We start from the raw sequence: 26818 nt of genomic DNA, 5'->3' as shown, positions 1-26818 counted from the left end.
TTTAACCAAATCAACTATTTTCATATAAAACAAATTTATCATAAAATGTTTATATATGCAACTGTCACTTTCAGGTCATAGATCCATAATGGATAGTCCAAAAAATAACAAAAAATATAACAAAAGAATCACTTCGCTCTATGATGTCCAAAAGTCTTCATCAAAATGCAAAGTATATTTCCTGAAAAAACAAATAAATCTTGTTAATAAAAACTAGATATAATATTATATTTTTGGATCTTATAATAGATGACTGAAAGATAGATAGATAGATAAATAGAAAGAAATCTTACATAACAGATATTATATCATTGTTGCAAATGGATTATTTTGTGTGCCTTCACTATTTATTTTTTCTAGGACAGCATACAAGTTTATGGTTGTATCTTTAACAGTTCTCACCTGATTTAGAGTGGGTAAAAAAAGTGAGTAGGAAATCTGGAGTAATGCTTGTACTTTGAGACTTTTTCTCAAACATTTCTAACGATTCGTGAAAATCACCGGAAGTGGGATTTAACATATTAATTCTCCAAGAACTTCCTCTAGACTAAAAACTAAAAACCAAATCTCGTAACAACAGTAGTAGGATTAAGCCAATTGGCATCTATTAAATTTCTGTACCATATTTCAAATTTCTTTTTCATACAAGTTGTCCATATTTCAAATTTATGTTCCATCAAAGTCCTATTTAGACCATGAGATAAGGATGGCGTGGTCAACCTAAACCAGGGGTGTCAATTGGACTGATCAGTCCAATGTGAGTCCATTATAAATGGATAAGGTCCAATTCAATCCAATGAATGTTTTGGACCAATTTGGACCAGTCCAATTCAATTTCTGGACCGTCCAATATGTTCAATTTCATTTTTGATTTAGATTGGTTTCAAATTCGATGATCCAATCAGATCTCACAAATACAGGCATGCCATTCATTCGATTCATTTGCACTCCTAACAAGCCACAAGTAGACCTGTTCATGGGCCGGGCTGGGCTGGGCTTTTACTCTCCATTAATGGAAATATGTTAGGCCCGAGCCCAAGCCCAGCCCAACCAACAGGCTTACAACTTGGGCCCAAGCCCAGCCCTGATAAAAAGCCCAAAGCCCGAGCCTAAGCCCGAAACCCAACCTAATAAAAAAAATAGAAATTTTCCCTATTCAATAATCAATATAAATCAGAATTTATTTACATTAAAAAAAGAATATAAATTCAAAATTTATTTACATTAAAAAAGAATATAAAAAAGAGAAAGAGTATGTGAAGAAGAAGGGTTTGGCTGGAAAAATAAGGGAAAGAAGTGAAAAAAAAAGGGGTATTCGATTAGGGTTTTTAGGTTTAATTATAGGTTGGGCCGAGCCGGGCTCGGGCCAGGCTATTTTGACAAATCCCGAGCCCGACTCGAATTTATTGCGGGTTGGGCTTTTTGGCCCAAGGTTAAGCCCATGGCCCAACGAATATGGGCCATATTAGTATCATGGTGAAACCCACAGACCATGATACTAATATGGTGAGAAAGTCTATTAAATCTTAAAAAAAAAAAAAAAAACAACAGTTAATTATGAAAATTTTGGCAAATTTCATTCAAATCAAGAAGGTTCCTTAAATATTCAAAATGAAAATCTATGGGCAAGGAATTGTGTAAGTTAACTCTGATTATGCAATTATCCATCAAATGTTGACAAAACACGTATAATTAAGACCAGCAAGTACAGGTAGCAGTACAGGATAAAATGTTTCAACTGTCATGTGCTATAATGGAGTCCAGATCTCCTGCCCACGAGAACTCTGCCCATGTTTATCGCAGCCACACATGGAGAGCATCTCATCCTCTGCATAGTATCATGCAGGGGGAGATGTTCCCAATTCACGGTAGGTAGCGTATTGTGGGTAGGCGTGGGCAGAATTCTTGTAGGCAGGAGATCCGGAGTAGCTATAAAGATGCTAATCTCCAAGATGCCTTGTTAGGAATCATCATCTGCAGATCAAATGGGCCAGACCCATCATTCCCAACGAATTATACATTATAGCCATTAACAGGCCCAACAATTCCTGATTTTCGGACTCCAATGTCCAAAACAGTTCATAATTTGTAAACTTAGATCTTCGGAACAGCAAAACCACATTTACTGTTAATGTCTACGGGGTGAGTCATAAATGATAAATTGGGTCACTTTGATATTATTATTATGCTTTGAATCATGTTCTAGAGGCTTGAACATCTTGACAAAGCAAGAAGATTAGCAACTAGTACTCTTTAACACATAACAAATGGTTTTGGATCTCAAATAAGATATCTCTGCACTTGTGTTTGTAGAGTAAGCATTTAGGGCTTCAGCACTTCAAGGTATCAAATGCACCACACTAGTAGACTAACAATGGATGGAGATTTGCTCTTAAAGGAATGCTTCTTTCTCCTTTCAGATATTTTCTAATGCAACTATCCAGTCTTTTGTAGCTTTTTGTTCACTGTATAGGGAAGAATTGTTTTGTAGCATCTCCTGATATGACCAGGGTTGGATATCCAGCATTCTCCATTCGTTCATTTTATTTTTCTCGGAGGAGAAAAGTATAAACTTTAAAATGATTATGAGAGGGCCCTGTGTTAGGATGGGTGTGGGTGACACCTCCTATAGACAAGGCTACCACACCCAATGTTTACAAAGGAGGAGCATGGCCCCCTAGGGCTGACCTTGGATATGTCCAAGAATGATGAGAATCTAGACACTGTTGTGATCCATCATGACGTTCGTCAAGATCTAGGTAGTACCATGTATCTCCTAGCAATTGCATTGTATTGAAGGGCATTGATTAAATCATATACATATGCAATGACGACTAGAGAAGAAAGGAGCAAGGCAACTGAAATTCCAATCTACATGTTCATATTCAAAACCCCAAAACTGTACAACTGTGTGATGGGGGCTAGTAGAGAGACAGTAAGGAGAATGTTCAGGACAGTTGCAAATATCCCATACAACACAATCTTGTAGTTGATCCAAACTGTCCATTAGATGGGGTGGGGTGGGCGGGTGGGGGGCGCTCTGGATCAGCCATGTCTTTTCTCCAAAAGTACATATCATCCTTTACAGCACACTGAATTGAAGTAATGTCTGCAACTTTTTTGATTTTTTTGTTTCAAAAGAAATGACTGAAAAAAAGTTTATTCTTTTTTTTTCTGATTCATGGTAAAGACTTTTGGCCTGAAATTTATATGCCCCATGGTGCTCAACTAAGGGGGTATTCGACAACATTGTTGATTTTGTTTTTGAAAACATTAAATAACTCCCATGCTGCCATGTCAGCAGAAACCAACAGCCACATCAGAAAACTTATAAAAAATTATTTTTCTGACATGGTAGTTATTGTTTTATGTTTTGAAAAACAAAACCAACCATATTGTTGAATAACCCCTAAATTATTATAAATATTTATTTGTTTTCTAGATGTTCTTAGAGCATTAAATGTCTAGTAGGAATTGCCATCCATCTATTGAACTACATCGCTAAAGAGCGATGGGTTCCAATTCTATTGCCTGAAATGAATCAATTGGTACTCCATGGAAGGATAATTAAGCACAGCTATTTCTGAAGAGGTCTCTAACACAAAATTAACCTACCCCACTATATTCTACAAAATATGGCAATGCCTCAAGGATGCATGCTCTTAATCCCTAATTGTCAAAAACCCTGCAAATTTGAATTTTGGAATCTTCTTTCAATTGCAACTATGCAGTACAAGGTGTAAATCGACATTCAAACTCCAAGAAGAAAACTAAATGATTTCAAGGAACTACTATCTTCCATCTAATCTATCACTCTCAGTATGCATTTCAGATGTATAATTGAGAACACTATCACTGTCCAACAATGGTCAGAGTTTCAAATATGATGCCAAGCAAAGACTCTCATGGGGGCCTTGTTCATTAAAAGCTTGCAAACCAAGATAGTTGTGTCACCGCTCAAAATCATTCCTTTTCACCTTTGCAGCCAATGGTCTTTCTCTCACAAGCCCAACCATTCCATTTACTTTTCTATCATGTTTTCACGTATTGAGACTATCTATACATTCCCATGAATACATTCATTTATGATTTCATCCTTTTCGAACTTCAACTCATCCATCTCAACCTCCGAATCTTAGCTTCATTCTATAGTCTGAAATTGGTAAAGACGTGTATATAGTTTGATCATTCGATGGAGGATAATTAATTGTTCCTATTTCATGCATCTTTAGCTTCTCTTGGGTGGTTTTCCTATGAGCCGAATCCTTCAAACCAAGTTATCTAATATAAACTAGTATAGGTGGTTTCCTGTGACAAACGGGTTATACATGACATGAATGTTGGTGTGGTATATGAGTTGAACCCCAAGGGGCAACAATAGTTGGCCCCACAACTAAGTTTGCCTTATTTCAAAAAGCTGGAAATCATTTCTCATACCTAAAGCTGGAAGTGCCAACATTAAGCACAAAACACAAGAATTTAATTATCAACTACCTTCACTTTAATTAGCTCAGTTTTCAAGTGTATAATCATATGAAATAAATGAATGAATTCCAATCCACCATTCCTGTTATTTTCTTTTCATAGGAAATCCCAATCCCACCTAAATCAATGCTTATGCAAGGAATGAACACACCAATTGGGAATGAAATAAAGCATCTTCACTAATTGTAATAGAAACTTACTTTGTTGTTGAACCAAAAACTTTTCCTAGTGCATATCTGTCTAAAGATCACATGTCTACAACCTACAAAAAGAAAATAAAAATCAGTAAATCAAAGGTTCTAAAAAGGTAAAAAAAATAAACTTCAATGAAAAAACAAAACTTACCAATGAAGTTAGTCAAGCAACACTTGAACCAACAGCATCCCCAGTTGTTCGATAACATCCATAAGGCCTCATTAAAGGCTCCTCAAACACAAAAGATATCTCCACATGTACTTCCCAAAAAGCAGCACCTAATTCAAAGTAGTAAAAGAGGTGATCAAGTAGTAAAAGATCTTCTAAAATTGTAAGGCATTAATTCAAGTGTATAAATTTCCTAGCATACTCGTTGATAAATTTCAACGGAAACTTCTGTCAACATAACCACTCCAAAAGAACACACGGAAACTTCTGTCAACATTTTTTTTTCTATAGTGGTAAAATAAGCATGATGACCACTTGATGAGTCGGGCAATGACCATCATGCTTATATCTAAAAGACTGAGGCATGTGTTGCATGAGGTGGTTGGGGAAGCTCAAATGGCTTTTGTAGAAGGGATACAAATACTGGATGGGGTTTTAGTGGCTAGTGAGTGTATTTTGATTCACGATTAAGGAGTGGTAGACCCAGGTCTGATTTGCAAAATTGATTTTGAGAAGGCCTATGACAAATACTTTGCTGTTTGTTTTGGTGATGGAGATTTTGAACCTGTTATTAGAAAGGAGTGGTCAAGTGGGTCTGCTAGAGGGTTTTAAGGTAGGTAGAGATGAACCTCTCACCTACAGTATGCAGACAATACCCTAATCTTCCTGGATGCAAAGGTAGAACAGATTATGAACTTGAGGGCAATCTTGGCAAGTTTTGAACTTAATGAACAATCAATTCTCCTCCCTCACCTATTCCATCCCACCTTAAAAGCCAAAGGAGATATAAATGACTATCAAAATGGGTCATTTCTAGCATTTTGGATCAACAATTTACCCATTACAGCATAATCCAAGAGCCATACCAAAACCCACCTTCTGATTCTCTTACTAGAGCTCCCTAGGACTTCAGTCGCAATACTTGGTTGTTCAATAATAACATCTCAGTGAAGGGGTTTCAGTCCAATTCGAAACCCCAATCATTATCCAGGCAGTCTCATGGTATTCTTATTGTCCTTTTTTTTTCAATTTTATGAGTATTATCTAATTTTAATTTTCAGCATATGCCCAATAATATTTCTCACGAGTCAATATATGCAAGTAATTTGCAAAACAAAGGGAAACAACCCCAAGCAGTGCCAATTCACTTCATAGCTCATGAGTTTTCCAAAAATAATTTTCAAAGATTCACTTCTCTCTGGTTTTGAAAGCCTTATTGGCTTTCATTAAATGACTCAAGAGCTTCCTCCATTAACCCAATGGGTAGGTGATGAAACCTACAAATTGAAGAATCAAGACTCTTGTGGTGTCTATAATTAAGTAGAAGTATAACATTATTTCTTTTCGAGTGAGATGCCTTCAAGTTCAACATGACATGCAATGTCTTTTGTAAATCAAGTAGGACTTGAAGGAAGCCCTACATAGCTTGCTTCAATGAAGGGAGAGTCCCACAAGTCATCACATCCCATTTATTCACTGAGTTTACAGTTTTAGTGGTTTAATTGAAATTTTAAAGAATGATGAAGGGTTAAAATGTCTTTTGATGAATTTTGTCAAATGTAAGGACATGTCCTTAAAGGGTGGTTTAAGTCCTATAAAAGATTGGAAGAGAGGTACAAGTATTTATCACAAAATTCAGGGGAGGTTTAAATCATTTCAAACTAAATGATACAGCAGTTGCTCTGTTAGTACAGGGTCATTCTCTAGTACTTCTATAAATTATACTTGCGTTTTATGGAGGTGTCTATAGTCCTTGTTCTTTTGTCTTCTTGAGTCAAAATCTCAGACATGCACCATATATATTCTGATTCCAGTACCCGTGTCCATGAACACTGAAATAAGCCACACCCTATAACAGTTGAATCCAGATTTACTCTTGTAGATGTGTATTGGGAATATCTTCCCATGAATAACCACATACAAAGACGGGAGTGTGCGTCTGCAAGTGCTGTGAGATTGGTATGAGGAGTAAATCCAGATTTATAACCGTTAAAGCATTCATAAAAAGAATGAATTTCAATGAAATCTGAACAAAAATAAAACATTCAATGAAATTGGGAAGGTACAATTTCATGCTGCAGACTAACACCTCAACAATCAAACTTGCTAAAACAATTCGGTGATAATTGAAATTAAAATATAATATTGTCGTGTATATGGTTCAACAATAGCATGGTCAGTTGCTTCTGCCTCTCCCTTTCCTTCTTATCTTCAACAGGCAGCTTGGCTCGAGCATGGCCTGCTTCTACTCGTTACTGCTCTCCTATACCAAGATGGGCTATCAAAAGGCACCCGACAGTGAGAAGGTGGTGATCATTTCTTAAATCAAATAAAAAATCAATCAATCGAAAAAATCTTTTACCAAAAAATAAATAAATAAATAAATAAACCTAATCTAAATACTCAAGATTTGGAGAAATTAATTGTCCATTACCAATAAAAGTAAAACAAAGAAAAAAATGGGTTCTTCGCTTAAAAAATTTTGTATTAAAATTTAAAACCAAAAAGAACACAACTAACAAACTACCTATTCAAGCAATAAACATAACTTCGATCAAAATAGAAAGGATGTGGTAAAGGGTTTATCTCTTAGAGTCTTAGAATGTTGAACCGATGCTACAGGATGACGTTGGGATTCGATCAACTCGGACGATTTCTTTCAGACAATGGCAATGGCATTTCAGTTTGGCCTTTGAACTGAAGATTAATGATGACAGGGGGCATCTACGACAAGGTACGACGCAAAGACGATGGGAAGAGAAATCCTCCTCTGCTAGGCCTTTCGATTGGTAGCATTTTTCTAGGATTGGACTAGAAATACAAAGAGCATCATCTTCAGATAGGGGTTTCCTAGAGACGTGCGTTGCTAGAGAGAAGAACACACTAGTCTTAAGCGAAAAAATTAGGGTTCTCTGCTGTGGTGGCTTCTGATGAATGCGGTTTTGGTAGAGGAGATGCGCGTTGCCAGAGAGAAGAAGAATGGGCGCGGAGAGAATTTGTTATCCGCATGCCAATTTTTATTAATTTCCGTTAAATCTACACCATTGATGTAGAAGTGAAATCAATCGTGTTATCCGCATGCCAATTTAAATATATTTTTAACGGCATTTTAATAATTGCCGCTGAAAATATATATAACGGCGTTTTTAATAAACACCATTAAAAATAATATATAGTGGCAATTATATAAATGTCAATAAGAAAAACGCCATTAAATCCTCACTTTCTTGTAGATGCAGTATTCCTTTTGGATCTGTAGAAGGTACTATTGCATTTGAATTTGGTTGCATTTCGGTCACAACACAATAGTGCCATAAATAGGAAAAGTTATGTAACGATTATGTTTCACTTTTGCTATATTAATTTTTAAATAAGCATTTCTAATAAAAAATCAATTTTAAATAATCTGTTGCATGACAACATGTTTCCAAGTAAACCATGTGGACCATCTAAAAAAGGATTGTCTGAAAAAATAAGAAAAACTATAGTACTTAAAGTGGTGCACACTTTTTTCAATCCATGCTAAAGGCTGAAGTGATGAAAAACTTGGAAAGATGAACCTCTATAGATATGCTGTGTGACGCTGTTTAAGTGTTTAAAAAGAGTTGACCCAATATTTTGAATTCAAGTTCATGTAGAGATTATGTGTTTCAAGAAGTTGACCCAATATTTTGAAAACCCAACCAGATTAATTTATTCATATGGTGCTTAGCAAGACAATTAGTTTATTCATATGGTGCTAATAGGTTGAAACCCCAACCAAATTGATAGCTTGAACTAGATACAGGCTGGGTGAGGCTGTTTAAAAGTTGTCAGATAATGGTAGAGAGCAATATAAGTCAATACATGGGCCAAGCAGTTATGGGCCATGAATGAATTACACTCGTTCAGTACATCTCATACACATACATAATTGATCCATATCAATTCAAAACTTGTAAAACCCATATCCATTTAGATTAACATATGATCATCCCATGGACTAAATTATCCAATAACTTTAGTTTATTCATATGATGCTTAGCCACAAAAGAAGAAAAATAACTTAGTAAAACAGGTTGAACGAGATTAACAGGACAATTAGTTTATTCATACGATGCTTAGCCACAAAAGAAGAAAAATAACTTAGTACAACAGGTTGAACGAGATTAACAGGACAATTAGTTTATTCATACGGTGCTTAGCCACAAAAGAAGAAAAATAACTTAGTAAAACAGGTTGAACTAGATTAACAAGTTGAAAACCCAACCAGATTGATAGATTGAACTAGATATAGGTTGGGCGAGGCTATTTAGAAGTTGCTAGATGATTGTGGAGAGTAACATAAGTCAATACATGGGCCAAGCAGTTATGGCCCATGAACGAATCACATCCATTCAGCACATCTCATATACATACATAATTGATCCATATTAATTCAAAACTTCTAAAACCCATATCCATTTAGATTAACACATGATCATCCCATCAAAGGACCAAATATTATCCAATAACTTTATCTTGCCATATGGGCTAAATTGCAAAAAGAACAGTTTGGCCCATATAACAATCATTGTTGAAATGGGTTAGTTTTGCTTTAATCTAACATAAAAGGGTTTTTCAAATATAGGCCGAATTGGTCCATGTAGTGGCCCATCAAACCCCTGGTCTGAAATCGATTTTGGGTCACTTAATCAATAATCCAAAGGGTTGTGATCAGATCCCAAAGAACCATAGGTTCGGCCCAACAAGATTGGACCAAAACTAGGTCAGATTAACCTAAGGTTTAGTGTCCAAAACATGTATCAATTCACATAGGTAATGATCTAAAATTCTCAGTTATGATTCATAATCATATTAGCAAATAAATAACATATAATAAAAAATAAAATGCTAGGACTGATAGCGTGATGGTCCGAATCCATTCCGAACAAAAACTACATTCCTACAAAACTACAATCTTCAGATTATTCTCCATTTGCAATCTATCTTTTCTACAATCTCCAACGATTTCTCCAATGTAAAAAAAAAAATAGAAAAACCCTAATTTCTATTGCTTACGTTAGAAAAACCTAATACATTTTTTCTAGAGAAGAAAAAAAAATTAATTATAGACCAAATAATCAAATTAATAAATTTGATGTGCACAAATCTTGCCACCATCAAGAATTCAATCTTCATCACACTTTCAACCCAAATTTTCAAGAATCCATAATAGAACAATTCTATATCATTGGCCCATTCTAAGAACCGAATTCTTAGAGATTTCTACTAACTACTCAAATCGGCTAGACTAATTCTTACTGATTTGAGTTTTGTCTCAAATTCAGTTTGGTTTAGTCCAAGGGCTGAACCTAGTGCTTTGATACCACTGTTGGAAGGGTTAGGATCTACCATATGGATGGCTGAATCATACTAGATGGCTAGGCAAATTTTCAAAAATTTCCTAATCCCTTTAGGAATCAAATTCCCTAGGTTTTAAAAAATTGCATTTTTCAGGATTGGTCTTGCATTGAATTGGACCAGATTTGAAACCAAACAAAGAGGGAGATTTATACCTGATACAGATACCACAAATGCAGATCCTAAGGTGGAATTTCACGCCCAAATCAGTCCTAAAACCAGTCTCTACTAAAGATGGTGCAGTGCATAGGTGAAACTGATTCAACAACATAGTTTTCAGCAAAATTGTAACCCAATTGCTTGGATTGAATTGGGGAAGGTGAGCCTAAAATTCCACTAAATTTTTCTTGCAAAATTCAGAAGAAAATTGATCTCTATCAGTCCTTGAATAGGTCGTGATAGAGCTTCTTGGAAGACAAAAGAGAAGAAGAGAGAACAAGAGAGAGTGGTCTTTTAGTCTAGTTCACTCTCTTTTTCTTTTATCACCTTATGGAGAACTCTCCTAATCAAATTAGGAGATTATCCAAATCTAATTTGAATCTGTACTCTATCAATAGATAAGCCTTATCCTCTTAAGAGGATGGGTGTTCTATACCCACTTTGAAACCCAGATTTAACCTAGGGCACATGACAACGTTGTTATGTGACAACTTACTTAATCTTATTAATCATGGGCCTTAGGCCCATTTCCTTCAAAACCTCATAACCCAAGATGTTACATGACTAACTTAGGCCTAATTTGTATGGTGTGGAACATCACAATGACCTCACATAAGTACACATGGGTTCAACCCAGCCTCCATAAAAAGGCTTAGTCGAATTTATTGCTAAACATAGTAAACCCTTGAACACATCACTATGGGCTCAATATGGGCCCTATATATATATATATATCATAAATATATTTTGCAAAACTAGATTTCATAACATATTGAAATTCACCGCTAACAGTTCAGGTTTTCATCAGAGAGAGTGTAAACCCTATCATTCACTTTGTTTGATAAAGGGGTTGATCCTATCACTATGATCATCCATTTAGGTGAATTCTCAGACTGCCCCAATATACCAAGGTTTTGACCCTTGATGGCTCTCACTAATTGGCATATCAAGGACACCTTAATTCAACACCAAGTGTAGTATCATAATCAAGTCTATGGGTTGTGTGTAATTTTTTAGTTTTGCCCATCAATCTCCAAGGTCTAGGACATAATTGGAAAATGGTTCGTGTTTAGCGTTTCACCCAAACACACACTACATGTGCTTTGGGTCTAACCTTAGCAGCTGAGACAAGCTGCCCCAACTTCTTTGGTAGCACATCAGTGTCAACCTTGGCAAGATAAACTCCCTAAGTCTATCCAACAGTTAAAAATATTCTAAACAAATACAAGTCTTATAAGCACCTAGTTTAAGGGGTAATTACACAGAAACATACCAATATCAATATGAAACAATAATGTACTTTTATTCATTTATAATAAATATATATATACATCAATCTTATTAGAGCTAAGGGCATACACTCTCTAACATTAATAACACCTAACTTGCGAAGCCATTAAAAAGAGTCCATTACATTGCCTCCATTAGGAGCCTTACCTACAAGTATGGATCACTAACCACATGTAATCTCTCTTATGATTCTAATCTTCTTGTTTGCTCTTGCTCTTATACCACCTTGGCACTTCAACTCTTAGAGGCCTAGACTAACTTGACCGTTAGAGTCCTCACCGCTAGGAGCACAACTGGGGGCCTCTAACATCTTTGTGCTGATAGGTGGGACCCTTGGTCACCAAACTTCAAAAGTTCAAAGACTGTCCTACTAACCAAGATGATCAACATCAAGTAATATGATATATTGGATTAATTTATGACCTATGAAAAAAATTATTTATGTTATGGTTAATACTTTTTCTCTTTTGATCTTTCATCTCCTTCATACGTTGGTGTTCAAGTGTATCTTATTCATTTCACTTGGAATATTGAAATGGACCAATTTTTTTAACATGTTTATTTGTTTCACTTAAGTGAAAGATGCACCAATCACCCATCTCTGCGGATGCGATTAGCTCTTGTTCCACCTAAACCCATTCATCCTCCATCGACATTTATGGCATCCCAATTGGAAGAAGTGAGAAAAGATAGGTTTAATGAGTTGGCCACATGGAATGAGGCTGAAGAACTAGCGTCCATTGAGGTAATGGTTGATCATGTAAAGACTTACAACAGACCAACCTCAATGTTTAACAATGATGGTTGGAAATATATTATGGAGATCTTCAATTGGAGAATGAACAAGTCATATACCTATGACCAGTTTAAAAATAAGTTTTACCACCTCAAGAAGAGAACTAGCAACTTTCAACAAATTTGCAATAACACAAGGGTTAGCATAAATTAATCCACTCACCAAGAAACCAACTACTAGTGAGAGTGCCGGGGACTTACTGACTATAGTGAAAGTGTTATAATTAATTTTTGTAGATTTTGTTAGGGATTTTAGTTAATAGGATACTAACAACAATGGACTAAATAGATAATGAAAAAGGTTGCATGTACTTAGAGGAGCTGGAAATCATATTCTATAAGACTAGTGCTAAAAGCAACACATCAATGGGTAATGTTAAAGCACCATCATATAATTAGATTAAAAATGTCCCCCAAACACAGGATCCATTTGTCAACCTCTTTCCAATGATGTTCATATGTATTATGAATCTACACCTAAAACCCCGTTTGTTGAGTTTAACATTAATGCTCACCTTCAAGTTGATAAACTTACAAGGATTGGATCACTTCTCTCCTATCTTAGGAAAGGGAAGAGGATCAAGCATGGAATTGATTTCATGCTTATAATGGATGTTTGGGTAGAGTTTAACAAGACTAAGGTGAGACTACTAGAAATTCAAAGAGAAAGAGAGAGAGAGAGAGAGAGAGAGAGAGAGAGAGAGAAAGAGAGAACACCAACAAGATATATTCACATTAGCATGCATGGAGGTTGTGAACAAGTTTCTAATCATTGGAGTTGTCAGTGTTGGAAAAATTTTGTAGACAACTCAAATATTTAAGGAAGAGTATTGGAGATAGAGTGTTCATGTCATTTACACCTAAATACCAAATCAAGTGATTGAAAAATCTTTTATTTATTTTTGATAAATGGGTGAAATTTTATTAAACCAGCAAATAAGAGTTACATACAACCCATGGAAAGGCACGAGATGCGACATTTCCTTTAAAGCTAATTACAAAATTATAAGTACAAAAGAAATTACACTGAAACCCAAAATAAAGTATCTTGGGAAACCCCTAGTTTTGCAAGTGAATCAGCCAATGAGTTTGCTGATCAGCATACCCACTGAACCCTAATTGTCATATTCCTTGTTAACCATTTAACCTTTTTGAGAAGATTTCTAAAATCCCAAATCACAGTGTTTGGATCCTTCAACAACCCACTATAACCTGGGAATCCCCTTCAATAATCAAATGCTCTAGTTTAGACTTTGAGAACTTTGAGTCTTTCTTTTTCTTTGTTTTTTGTTTTTACAAGTCTTTAATTAAACTTGAACATTTGTTGCATGCTTTTTTTTTTACTATTTTAAATTGCTACGATGAATCTAGTTTAGAACATATTGAAAATACATGGTAAGTATCATGATAATCCAACTTTATGGTAATTTTTTTAATATCGTATGACTTCGTGGCCTTTTAACTAATCATTAGAATATCACGGTGGAGGAATCACTTGCTATCTTTCTTTTGACCATTGATCAAAATAAAGATATCATATGATTGCAAGTAGGTTCTAGCACACCCAGGTTATTAATACTCACTTTAAGAGGCCTTGTAAATCAATTTGTAGGCTTGGGAGAAAGTTAGTTCGATCACCATCATTTGAAGAGGTGTAACTACTTGTTAAACACTAAGAGAAATATTACCCATGTTTTCAAGTATTTCATTGGTGTCTTATATATCTATATCTGTCATTTTTTATTTATAGGGGAAGGAAGTCGTGTTGCACCATAAATGTGTTAGCAATATGTTCGTTCAGCATGCAATTTACTTTCATTTATGTGGGCTAGAAAGAATTTTCCAATGAATGTAGGGTCTTTGTAGAAGCTTTTTCTTAATCACATTTAGAATTTCCGCATCCTTCAACAAATAAAAGATGCCAAAATTTTTAGTTTATATAAGTCTATTTACCCACATCTAATGCATATGATTATATATGGCTTTCTTTTAATAACTTTAGAAGGAAAAGAATAAGGTTTCAATCAAAGAATGAATTATTTAATTACAAATACTCAACACTAAGGAATGTTATAAAGGGGTGCTTTGAGATATTGAAGAGAAAATTTCCTACCCTATAGAATATGCCATCATTCATTTATGGATGTAACAATATATTGTAATGACATGCTTCATTACCTATAATTTTATTAGGAGAGAATCCATTCACAATAAAGACATCAAAAAAGAAGGGAAATGGACACATGTTTAGCAAGAATGCAAATAAAGCCAATGAGAGAGTAATTCTAATGAGGAAAATGAACAAGCATGGATACAAATAGCTAGTCTTTGAGACAATATAGCAGATAGGATGTGGAAGCAACACCAGTTTGAATAGTTTAAGTTTTGATTTTAATTTATATTGTTAATGTATTGGAGATGTTTATAACATTTTGAACTACATGTGGTACATCAAATTTATTTTTCTTTTTCTTTGTGAATTAATTTTTCTTAGACTTGTCTTTGAAATGATAAATTATCAAAAGGATGGTAAGACATATACATACACCTATGTGCTCATGTAATGAGGAACTGATGGAACTAGTCATGGCAAGAACCAATACCATTTATAGATGGTGGCTTTTCCGTTGTCCAAAATGGGAGAATCACCCAAATTCATTTCACTAAAGAGATGAATTTATTAAAGATAATGTCAACTAGTCTTACATAGGGATTATATGACTCATTATCAACACATTGGACATCATGCAATAAATGAAGGGAAGGGAGATCCATCATATGGATGGCTGAACCATGTAAGGTGTAGCTAGGCAAAATTTCAAAAATTTTCTTTCTCCTTTTCAAGAATCATATTCCCTGATTTAGAAAAACTACATTTTTCAAGGTTCATTGTTGAAACAAACTGGATCAAATCTGTAACCAAGATTGAGGGATATACCTGATACAGAATCAACAGTAGTTCCCAACGTAGGTGTTCACGCCCAAAGAGTTCACCAAATCCGTCCTCCATTGAAGATGACCTAGCTTAGGGTGATGTAGGATCAGCAAAGAGATTTTTTAGTAAGAACCCCAATTCTTCAACAAGAATCACGCAGGCATGTGAGCACAACTTCAAGATTGTTTCCATCAAGAAACAATATCAAGATCCAATCTTGATCACTCCAAGAACTAGAGATCCAAAAACTATAGAAGAAGAATTCACCTACTATGGAATTTGCCCCCTTATTTATAACCCTTTTAGGATTGGCTTCCTAATCCAATTAGGAAGGAGTTTCTTAATCCAAATCTGTATTTGAATCTGGACTCTAAAGTGGATAAGACTTATCTTATCCTATTACAGGTTCTAATTAGATTATAAACTAGATTTGCCCCCTTTTAATTAATCAAATTAAACCCAATTCGAAATGGGCTTTAGGCCTATTAAGTCTTTTGGCTCACTTCCCTTTTAATTGCTGGCTAGCTTGGCTCTCTTTGTATGGCATGGGACCCTAACATTGATTTTCACAAAAGCCATATGGGATTAGCCTAGCCTCTATTACAAGGCTTGGCAAAATCCACTATTGAAGATAGTGAACTCCTGATCCCATCAGTATGGGCTCTTAGTAGGCCCAACATTTAGACTAAATGGCCCCTGGGTCCAGCCACCTTATGAAGGCCCAAGGACTATGGACTTAAGTGAGATTAGCCCATCAGGTAAAAGCTCTAAATGGTCTTGCACTTAACCTCTCAACCCATAATGATCAAACATTGTCCGAGATGAGATGACCTCTCCCTTGGCTACAAGGTATAGTGTTGCACTCTCTGCTCACATGGATCCCGAGAATTAAAAACTTTTTACAATCATTTTGTGAAATCATAATATATACATATATATGTGTGTGTGTGTGTGTGTGTGTGTGTGTGTGTGTGTGTGTGTGTGTGGTGTGTGTGTATCTATATAAATATATTTTGCAAAAACATATCTCAACAAGTATGAAATCAATTGCCAACAGTTTAGGTTTCCATCAGAGAGAGTGAATTCCCTGATCATTCACTTTATCTGACAATGGGGCTGATTCTATCACTGTGATCACCCACTTAGGTGAATCCTCAAACTACCCCAACATACCCAGGTTTTGACTCCCACTAAGGATCTCACTGATTGGTATATCGAAGACAACCTAATCCAACACATAGGTTTTGCAAGGTCCAGGGCATAATTGGAAAATGGTTCGGTTCAGAGTTTCAAACAAACCCACACTACATGTGCTTCAGGTCTCACCTTGACAGCCAGGATAAGCCACCCCAACCAACTTGACAGCACATTAGTGTCAGTCTTGGTAGGATAAACCTTCCCAAATCTATCCAATGGTTGTGAAGATTCTAAACTAACACAAGTCTCATAATTGTCCACTTTAAGGGCATTATACAAACACATAACATAATAACATAAATCAATTATGCACTTTATTCATTTACAATAAATGTCAAAAAGTACATCAATTTGATTGAAAATAAGGGCATATACTATTTAACAACTCTCACTTGCACTCAGGTCCAATTGGGTACAAGCTGGAGTCCCATACTTTCCACGTGTACCAACAATCTCCCGTAATACGTAGTACTTCCTCTCGATGCGCTTCGACTTCGAGTGGGCTCGTGGCTCCTTAGCTTGAGCAATGGCTCCAGTGTTGTCATACAACAGTGGAATGGGTGATGTACTGGACGGAACAACTCCTAATTCTTGAATGAAAATTTTCAGCCAAATGGCTTCCTTGATAGCTTCACTTGCGGCAATGTACTCGGCCTTGGTTGTGGAATCTATAGTAGACCCCTGTTTGTTGCTTTTTCAGCTAATTGCACAGGGCCCCATCGTGAAGATGTAACTAGAGTAGACTTTCTATCATCGAGGGTCTGACTAGAAGTCGACATCAGTAAACCCTAGGATTTATAGTGAACTACCATCGAATACCAGACAAAACTCTTTTGTACTTCGAAGGTATTTAAGTATGTTTTTCACAGTTGTCCAATGCTCCTGTCTTGTGTTTAATTGATATCTACTTACCACACTCACTGTTTGAGCAATGTCAAGTCAAGTGCATAGAATGACATACATGATGCTCCCTACGGATGAGGCATAGGGAACCTCTCTCATGCCCTCAATCTCCTCGGGAGTCTTGGGAGACATACCCTTAGAGAGAGTGACTCCATGCCTGAAAGGAACATTTCCTTTCTTGGAGTTCTCCATGATGTATTTCATCACAATTTTGTCAATGTAAGTAGACTGGGATAATCATATAATCTTCTTCAATCTATCTCTATAGAATTGAAGTCCTAAGATGTAGGAGGCTTCTCCAAGATCTTTTATAGAGAATTATTGTGAAAGCCACACTTTCACCGTAGTTAACATCCGTACATCATTCCTAATGAGTAGGATGTCATATATATACAGAACCAGGAACATAACCTTATCTCCCACTGTCTTCCTATAAACACATGGCTCATCCAGATTCTGCTCAAAGTCAAACAATTTGATGGTAGAGTCAAACCAGATGTTCTAGCTCCAAAAAGCTTGCTTAAGTCCATATATGGATTGGTTAAGCTTAGACACCATGTGTTCCTGACCTGCAACAATGAACCCTTGCGGTTGTTGCATGTAGATATGTTTAGTAAGATCTCCATTCAGGAACGCGGTTTTGATATTCATTTGCCAAATCTTGTAATCATGGTGTGCTACTACAGCTAGTAGGATCCTAATGGACTTGAGCATGGCCATTGGCGAAAATGTTTCCTCATAGTCGATTCCCTCTTTGTGAGTGTACCCTTTCGCCACAAGACAAGCTTTATACGTCTCAATCTTACCATTAGGGCCCTTCTTCCTCTTGTAGATCCATTTGCAACCAATTGCTTTCACCCCAGGGGGTGGGTCTACAAGAGTTCAGACCTTGTTGGTTTTCATCGTGTCCATCTCGGCTTTCATGGCATCTACCTACTTCAAGGAATCTATGCCCAACATAACTTTCGTATAAGTCACGGGATCTTTTTCACTGTTCATGGCTTCTATCAAGTAACTTTCTTGATCATAGCCATAACGAACTAGAGGCCTAAATACCCGAGTAGACCTTATAGGTTGGTTATTTTCTGGAGCCTATGGGACATCTCCTACTACCCCTGGGCTCTCCTCATCAAAAACTATTTCTTGATGATGATTATCCAAGATGTAGTCTTCTTCCAAAAAATAGGCATTTCGACTGCAAAACACTTTTTGTTCCTTTGGGCCATAGAATAAATAACCTACAAAGCTTTTGGGGTAACCTACAAATTGGCAATGGCTGGTCTTGGATTCCAATTTGTCAACACTTGTTCTTTTAACATGTGTTGAACAATCCTAAATCTTCAAGTGTCTTACACTTAGTTTATTACTGGTCCATAGCTCATATGGAGTCTTAGGAACGGATTTGGTTGGAACCTGGTTTACCACATATATTGAAGTCTCTAATGGTTTACCACGGACTATATCTAATAGAATCAAATTTCTCCTCTTTGATACACCATTTAATTGTGGTGTAATAGGATGAGCTAGTTGTGATACAATCTCATTTTCCCTTAAGTAGTCACTGAATTCGTTAGAGAGATATTCGCCTCCTTGATCTGATCAAAGGGTCTTAATCTGTCTTTCCAACTATTTCTCGACCTCTTGTCTAAACTCTTTGAACTTTTTAAAGGATTTAGACTTATGTTTCATTAGGTACGCGTAACCATACTATGATAAATTATCAGTAAATGTTATAAAGTAAATGTGCTGGTTACGTGTCCTAACATTAATGGGACCACATACATCATTATGTATCAGGTAAAGCGTGCCTGTAGATCTTTCAGGCTTACCTGTAAATGGCCATTTCATTATCTTACCCTGAAGGCAAGGTTCATAGGTTAGAAGATTTTCTACAGTTAGAAAATCCAAAGGACCATCATTTACCAACCTAGTGATATGATCTATGTTAATGTGGCCAAGACAGTAATGCCACAGGCACGTGGGATTAACTGTATCACGTATTTTTTCTTGGGGATTATTTCTGACGTAGTTTTGGTTAAGTTTTTTTCTAGAGAATGATGGAGAACATATAGACCATTCTCAAGTTCTCCTGAAGTGAGTAATTTGTTATTCCATTTAATAATAATCACATTACTGAATAAAATAGAATAACCATCCATACACAAATTTGAAACAGAAATCAAGTTTCTTCTCAAATTAGGTACATAAAGACAATCTTTAAGAGTAATTTTTCCTTCTCTGAAATACAAATATATAGTTCCTATACCTGTAGCTGCAACTGTTGTAGAAGTCCCCAAGTAAAGATTCACTTCTCTGTCACTTAGCCTTCTACTTGTCTTGAAATCCTGCAATGTGTTACATGAATGAGTAGAAGCCTCGAAGTCAATACACCAAGATGTAGAAGTAACAAACAAATTGGTTTCTTTGACAAAGGATTCAAAATTATCTTGCTTCTTGGTCTCCAGATATTGAGGACAATTCCTCTTCTAGTGGCCGGTCTGCTTACAAAAATGATCGGCATCTGATGCTTTGTCCTTCTTCTACTTTTTAGGTTTGCCAACCTTTTGAGGCTTCTTCTTTGCCTTTCATTTTTTCTTGCCCGATTTTCCACCTTCAACAAGCATGGCAATCGATCTGTCATTCTTAATCAGTTCTTCAGCCCTCTACAACATATTGTTGAGTTACTAAAGGCTAACATTTAGATTATTCATGTTGTAGTTCATGAGGAACTGATTAAAGGAGGGAGGCAAAGAGTTTAGGATGACATCAATTTTAGTGTCATCATCTAGCCCTGAACTGAGAGCCTCCAATTCATTGATATAGCCCATCATCTTTAGACAATGGTCATGAACCTATTGGTTCTAAGTCATTTGAGTGGTCATAAACAAATTTAGGACCTTCTGTCAAGTAAAATGATTCTACTCTTCATACATGGTCCTTAGACTATCCATGATATCCTTGGACACTTCGATCTTATCGAACTATCTCAGATTGTCTAAGGAGGCTATAATGTAACACCGATTAAGAGAGTTCTTCTCCTCCCATTCCTGATATTCCCTCCTATGGATCTCAGAAGCCCTATCACCCGGACGTTCCGGTGTAGGGTTTTTGGCTACATTGTCCGATTTCTCAAACGTCAGCACCAACATAAGGTTACAGAACCAGTCAACATAATTTGGGCCCTTAAGTTTATTATTGTCCAACAGTTTGGCGAGTTGTCCATTTGCCATTTCTGATAAAAGGTAATGCAAATTATTAGTCCACAACCTAAACTGATTGATGTTATTTACATAGAAAAGGCTTTTAATCTATGCTCTATTTCCATTTCTTCATCTCCGAGATTTCCCTCCCATCTCAGTGACGAAGACGAGGTTATGTCTCTAGAAATGTGGGAAATCACATACGATGCATGGAGCCAACTGTTTCAACTACAAAGCCTCATCACTTTTTGTAAGGGTCATATCCATTCATCTTATGAGCTTTCCCTTTGGCCTCTTATAGCATTTATGTTGAAAAATGGGCTAATGCAATTTTAACTCATCAAAACTGGGTTTTACAGGGTGGGCCGAATTGCATCTTGTAATGGATCATCAAACCCTTGGCCCATAATCAAATTTTGGGACTGAGAACAGACCCTATTGAACCACAGATTCGGTCCAACCAGTTTGGACCAATCTGGGTCAAATTGGCATGGGGTTTGGTGTCCTTTGCAAGATCTAATTCAAGAAGATGATCTTAAATTTATTACAGCTAATTAAAGATAATCAAGAATCTACAAGAAACATCAATAGAGGGTTGTTCATGTGGCTGTAAACCTGCAAGTAAAAAGTTAGTCGCAGATTGCAGGTTTGATGTTTGCAAATCGTAGATAACAGAATTCATTTATGCAAAAACTTCTCCTCCGCGTGCTTTTAGTAGGTCTTCCAACGTAAAAGAAATAGAAAAACCTAATTTTCTTTTAATTACATAAGAATAAATCCTATACATTTCGTCTAAAAAAAATTATTTACAGACCAAATTAAATAGAATAATACAAATAGGGTGCACAAATCTTGGCGCCAATAAAGATTTTGATCTCCACTATACCAACAGCCCAAAAATCAAGAAATAAAGATAGAACAATTCTATAATTATTGCAGATAAATAAAGAATTAATTTGTAGATCATACGCCCATAAACTGAGAACCAATTTCTCAGAAAAAAAGAAACTTATGCAAATCGGGTAGAACAATTTCTGCACATTTGCACAGGTTCAGTTTTGGTCCAAATTTGGTTCAAGATGTGAACCTAGCTCTGATACCACTGAAGGGAAGGGAGATCCATCATATGGATGGCTGAAGCATGTAGAGTGTAGCTAGGAAAAATTTCAAAAATTTTCTTTCTTCTTTTTGGGAATCCTATTCCCTAATTTAGAAAAACTACATTTTTCAAGGTTTGTTCTTAAAACAAGCCGGACGAAATCTGTAACCAAGATTAAAGGAGGGATATACCTGATACAGAATCAACAGTAGTTCCCAACGTAGGTGTTCACGCCCAAAGAGTTCACCAAATCCATCATCCATTGAAGATGACACAGCTTAGGGTGATGTAGGATCAGCAAAGAGATTTTTCAGTAAGAGCTCCAATTCTTTAGTAAGAATCATGCAGGGATGTGAGCACAACTTCAAGATTGTTTCTTCCAGCAAGAAACAATGTCAAGATCCAATCATGATCACTCAAAGAACGAGAAATCAAACAGGGTAGGGTGGCAAGAGCAGAGGGAGAAAAACTGTAGAAGAAGAATTCACCTATTGTGGAATTCACGTCCTTATTTAGAACCCTTTTAGGATCAGCTTCCTAATTCAATTAGGAAGGAGTTTCTCGATCCAAATCTATATTTGGACCTGGACTCTTAAGTGGATATGACTTATCTTATCCTATTACTGATCCTAATCAAATTATAAACCAGATTCGTCCCCTTTTAATTAATCCAATTAAACCCAATTGGAAATGGGCTTTAGTCCCATTAAGTATTTTGGCTCACTTTCCTTTTAATTGCTGGCTAGCTTGACTCTCTTTGTATGGCATGGGACCCTAACATTGATCTTCACGAAAGACATATGGGTTCAGACTAGCCTTTGTTACAAGGCCTGGTCGAATTCATTGCTAAAGAGAGTGAACCCCTAAGTCCATCAGTATGGGCTCTTAGGAGGCCTAACATTTACATTAAATGGTCCCGGGGTCCATCCACCTTACGAAGGCCCAGGGATTATGGACTTAAGTAAGATTAGCTCATCAAGTAAAAACCCTAAATGGTCTTACACTTAACCACTTAGCCCATAATGATCAAACACTGCTTGACAAGAGATGACCTCTCCCTCAGTTGCAAGGTATAGTGTTGCACTCTCTACTCACATGGATCCCAGGAATTAAAACGTTTTTGCAAACTTTTTGTGAAACCATAATATATATATATATATATATATATATCACCCACTTAGGTGAATTCTCAGACTGCCCCAACATACCAAGGTTTTGACCCCCACTAAGGATCTCACTGATCGGCATATCGAAGACAAACCAATCCACCACCTAATGCAGTACCATAATCGAGTCTAGGGGTTAGGTGTAACTTTCCAGTTCTACCTATTTGTCTCCAAGGTCCAAGGCATAACTAGAAAATGGTCCGGTTTAGAGTTTCAAACAAACCCACACTACATATGCTTCAGGTCTCACCCTGGCAGTTGAGACAAACCACCCCAACCAACTTGGCAGCACATTAGTGTCAGTCTTAGCAAGATAAACCTCCCCAGGTTTATCCAATGGCTGTGAAGATTCTAAACTAAAACGAGTCTCATAAATGTCTAGTTTAAAGGTATTGCACAGAAACACACTATAATAACATGAATCAATTATGCGCTTTATTCATTTACAATAAATGTCAAAAAGTACATTAATCTTATTGGAGATAAGGGCATACACTGTCTAACAATAAAACAGCATGCCAAATTACACAAAACGAATATTGTGTTGCTTACATGTTGTGGATGCAACATACTTTTTATAGTTCCTTTTATTAGTTTTACCATATTGATTTTGTTATTTTTGTTTAAATAGTAATTGTAATTTTGGTGCTACTATGTATGACCAATGGAACCAATATTTTGATGCTATGTGAACCAATATTTCATTTGCTCATTTTTTCATAAATATTCTTTTTAAAATTTTATCTTAATTTTTAATATTTTTTTGTAGATTTCAATTTTCAATAATTTTTAAAATAAATTTAATATCATATCAATGAAAAATAATTATTTTTAAATTATTTCTATTATCAATTTTGTTAAAATAAATTTTTATTGACAAATATGAATTTATAGGTATTTTTATGATTTTTTGAATATAAAATAAACATATTATTCATTTATGATCAACTATGTAAATCATCTCACAAACTGTATACATCAAATCAAAATTTGTGATATAAATTAATTCAACCCACATAATATATCCACAATTCAAAATACTTATAAATTATAGTGTGATGTGGAATAATCGGTGCCACGTGGAATAATCGGTGCCACTACATCATTCCACACCAACCAATTTCTGGTTCACATTGTCAAACAAGCACTTAAATGGGCTAAATTACATTGCATCGATAGCAAAAGATAAGGCCCAGGATCCCGACCCTAAACTTCAAGATACTTTTTTTTTAAGTAGTCTACCTTGTTGTGAAAACTGAATATTTAAAAATACTTACAGTCTTGCTTGAGCTGCAACAGACCGGCAAATAAAGAAAAGGCCTACAGTACGGAATAATCTCCACCTCTAATTTCCTCAAGGAAAGCCCGTAGATTCTTGTCTGTAGAACCACCCTCTTTCACAGCTTCCAGAGACAAATCCCTCCAGTTCTTGGCGTTCTTTCTCATCTCTTTCCCTGTTTCTCCTTCCATCACCATACACAAGCACCTCTTAATCTCCTCCGCATCAACTAGATCTCCACCTTCTCCTCCTTCCTTCACCCTTAGTCTCACACCCGTCTTCCAAACATCTTCTATCAGCTTAGCGTTGGTCCCTTGGTCTGACCACTGCGGGAATCCCACCATTGGAACGCCTGCAACTATACCTTCCAACGTCGAATTCCATCCGCAATGAGTAAGGAAACACCCAACTGAAGGGTGGCACAGAACCTCCACTTGCGAACACCATGATACTATCCTTCCTTCTCGCTTCAATTCTTCGATGTTGTCCATTATTGCTTCAGTTCCTATCTCTTTTGCTTCACTACTCATCAGTGGTGTTCGGATGACCCACAAGAACGGCCGGCGACTATCTAGCAACCCACGTGCAATCTCTTTCATTTGTTGCTGCTGTAGATTAGCTACAGTTCCAAACGATACATAAACCACCGATCCCTCTGGTTTTGTGTTCAGCCATTTGATGTAGTCCGTTGAACAATTGAAGAGATCTCCCCCAAAGGATTTATCAGATGGATCTTTACCATCTAAGAAAGCAGATGGAATTAAGGGTCCGATTCCAACCATGTTAAGCTTGTCAACTGCTCCCAGTGCTTCCCGTTCTAAGGCGTCAAAAGTGTTCACTAGCACCCGTGGCTTTGGTTCCCGCTCAAATAACTTGTGGAGGAGTTCTTCGAACAAAGAGAGGACAGTACTGGTGAAAGCACTTGAAGGGAGAAAGAAGGACGGAACGTCTTGGCCAGTGAGCAGTGGGAGTCCTGGTAATTCTATGACATACAAGGGATCGTTCTTAAAATTGGCCATGAGATCGCCATAGCCATTGAAGTAGAAGTAGTAGATGTCGAGGACAGCCGCAGGCTGGATCCAGAGAAGCGCCGAGGGGACACCCAGGTTACTTGCCACTTCAGCGGCCCAAGGTAGGAGAATGGTGTATATTAAGCAGGTCACAGGGCGGCCTTCCTTAGCACTGGACTCGACGTAATCTGTGAGAGCTTGTGAACCGCGGCACCTTAACTCGGACATGAAGTTATCAAAGTCGTCGGAGGATTTGCATCCATCGTCGTAGCCGTCTGAGAAGGGGAAGTAGGTTAAAGCGTCTTGAGTTGGGAGGTTTGTCATGAGCCGGAAGGCAGAGACGCTGGTGACGAAGGTGACTTGCACGCCGGTAAGAGTTAGGCGCTTGGCAAACTGAAGGGCAGGATTGATGTGGCCTTGGGCAGGGAAGGTAACCAGGAGGAAGTGGCAGTGACTCTCCATAGCTGCTGCTGATGGCCTGATGCTGTGTGTGGCCGCTTCGCAGGAAGTGTTCTTGGTTATTAGTGGTTAAAAAAGGATAGGGTATGGAATCTGCACAACTCGGTTGCACTATAATTGGTGGCGTTTGTGATACAGATTGAATTTCCTGTTCTGATCCCATGATACGTGCATATGATAATTAAAAAATGATAGGGTAAATTGCTGAAACCTTCCTCAAATTTCATCCTTTCGATCTCCTTTTTGAAATTGATTTATTTTCCAAATATGCCCTTCATATAAATCGTTCAAATTTAAAATTGCAACTTTAAATTCTTTCTTTTTTTTTTCCTTGTTCATAAAGTTTGTATTGGCTTTTACATATATAGAAACCACTCCCAATAGTAACTGTATGGATATTTTGGATATTTTTGTGACTCTTTTTAAGAGGATTCTAACAGGGGGTCTACTTGCAATTGTATCAGAAAGTTCAGAGGAGGTGATTGCAATAACCAAACTTCAAGGGAGGTTTTAGCAATGGTTAGAAACTTCAGGGAAAGTTTTAGCATTTGCCCAAAAAAATGGGGAAACTTTATGGTGTATTTGCCCTTAGAATTTTTTATTGGTTTTGTAAATGTATTGTCCCAAAAAAATATAAAATATTATTTTATTTGTTATAATTAATATAATCTTTTATTTACATAAAATGAACTCCGATTATAGAGGGTCCATCTCATTTTCACATCTAGGATGACTTGGGTCAGCCCCAATTAGGGGTAGATTCGAGTTGATATGAGCCAAATAGTACAAGGCTCGATCTAGGCTCACCAAGGTAGTACGAGGCTCAAGCTCAGTTTGAGCTAGAACCTTGAGCTCGAGCTTTGAGAAAAAATATTTTTTTATTATATATAAAAATATTTTTTATTTGATATTTAAAAAATTAAGAATCCTAATAATTAGTTATTATTATATATAAAAATAAAAATATTATATATATATAATTTTTATTATGTATTATTTTCTATGACTTTATATTTTTATTAATATATATATATATATATATATATATATATATATATATATATATATATATATATATATATATTTGTGTGTGTGT

General features: G+C 36.4%; 1 pseudogene across 3 annotated transcripts; it reads right to left on the bottom strand.

The window, feature by feature from the left end:
• LOC148874531 (phloretin 4'-O-glucosyltransferase pseudogene) lies at positions 1 to 25851 on the bottom strand (annotated as a pseudogene). Of its 3 annotated transcripts, XR_016105627.1 has the most exons (6): positions 24252 to 25777; positions 19776 to 19854; positions 15413 to 15494; positions 4831 to 4958; positions 4686 to 4747; positions 1 to 181 (listed from the first exon to the last, which is right to left on the bottom strand). The product of XR_016105627.1 is annotated as a phloretin 4'-O-glucosyltransferase pseudogene, transcript variant X1 (transcript). The 3 variants fall into 3 exon arrangements; XR_016105628.1 differs by lacking the exons at positions 1 to 181; positions 4686 to 4747; positions 4831 to 4958; positions 15413 to 15494 and having other exon boundaries at positions 19615 to 19854; positions 24252 to 25851; XR_016105629.1 differs by lacking the exons at positions 1 to 181; positions 4686 to 4747; positions 4831 to 4958; positions 15413 to 15494; positions 19776 to 19854 and adding an exon at positions 19884 to 20120.
• Between the last annotated feature and the right edge of the window lie 967 nt (positions 25852 to 26818).

Source organism: Nelumbo lutea, chromosome 1 (assembly GCF_056320005.1).
Source record: "Nelumbo lutea isolate HS-2025 chromosome 1, American lotus-T2T, whole genome shotgun sequence".
In the NCBI taxonomy this organism is placed as follows: Eukaryota; Viridiplantae; Streptophyta; class Magnoliopsida; order Proteales; family Nelumbonaceae; genus Nelumbo; species Nelumbo lutea.
Note: the sequence above shows the minus strand (reverse complement) of the source record. Positions and strands in the feature narration are given on the sequence as shown.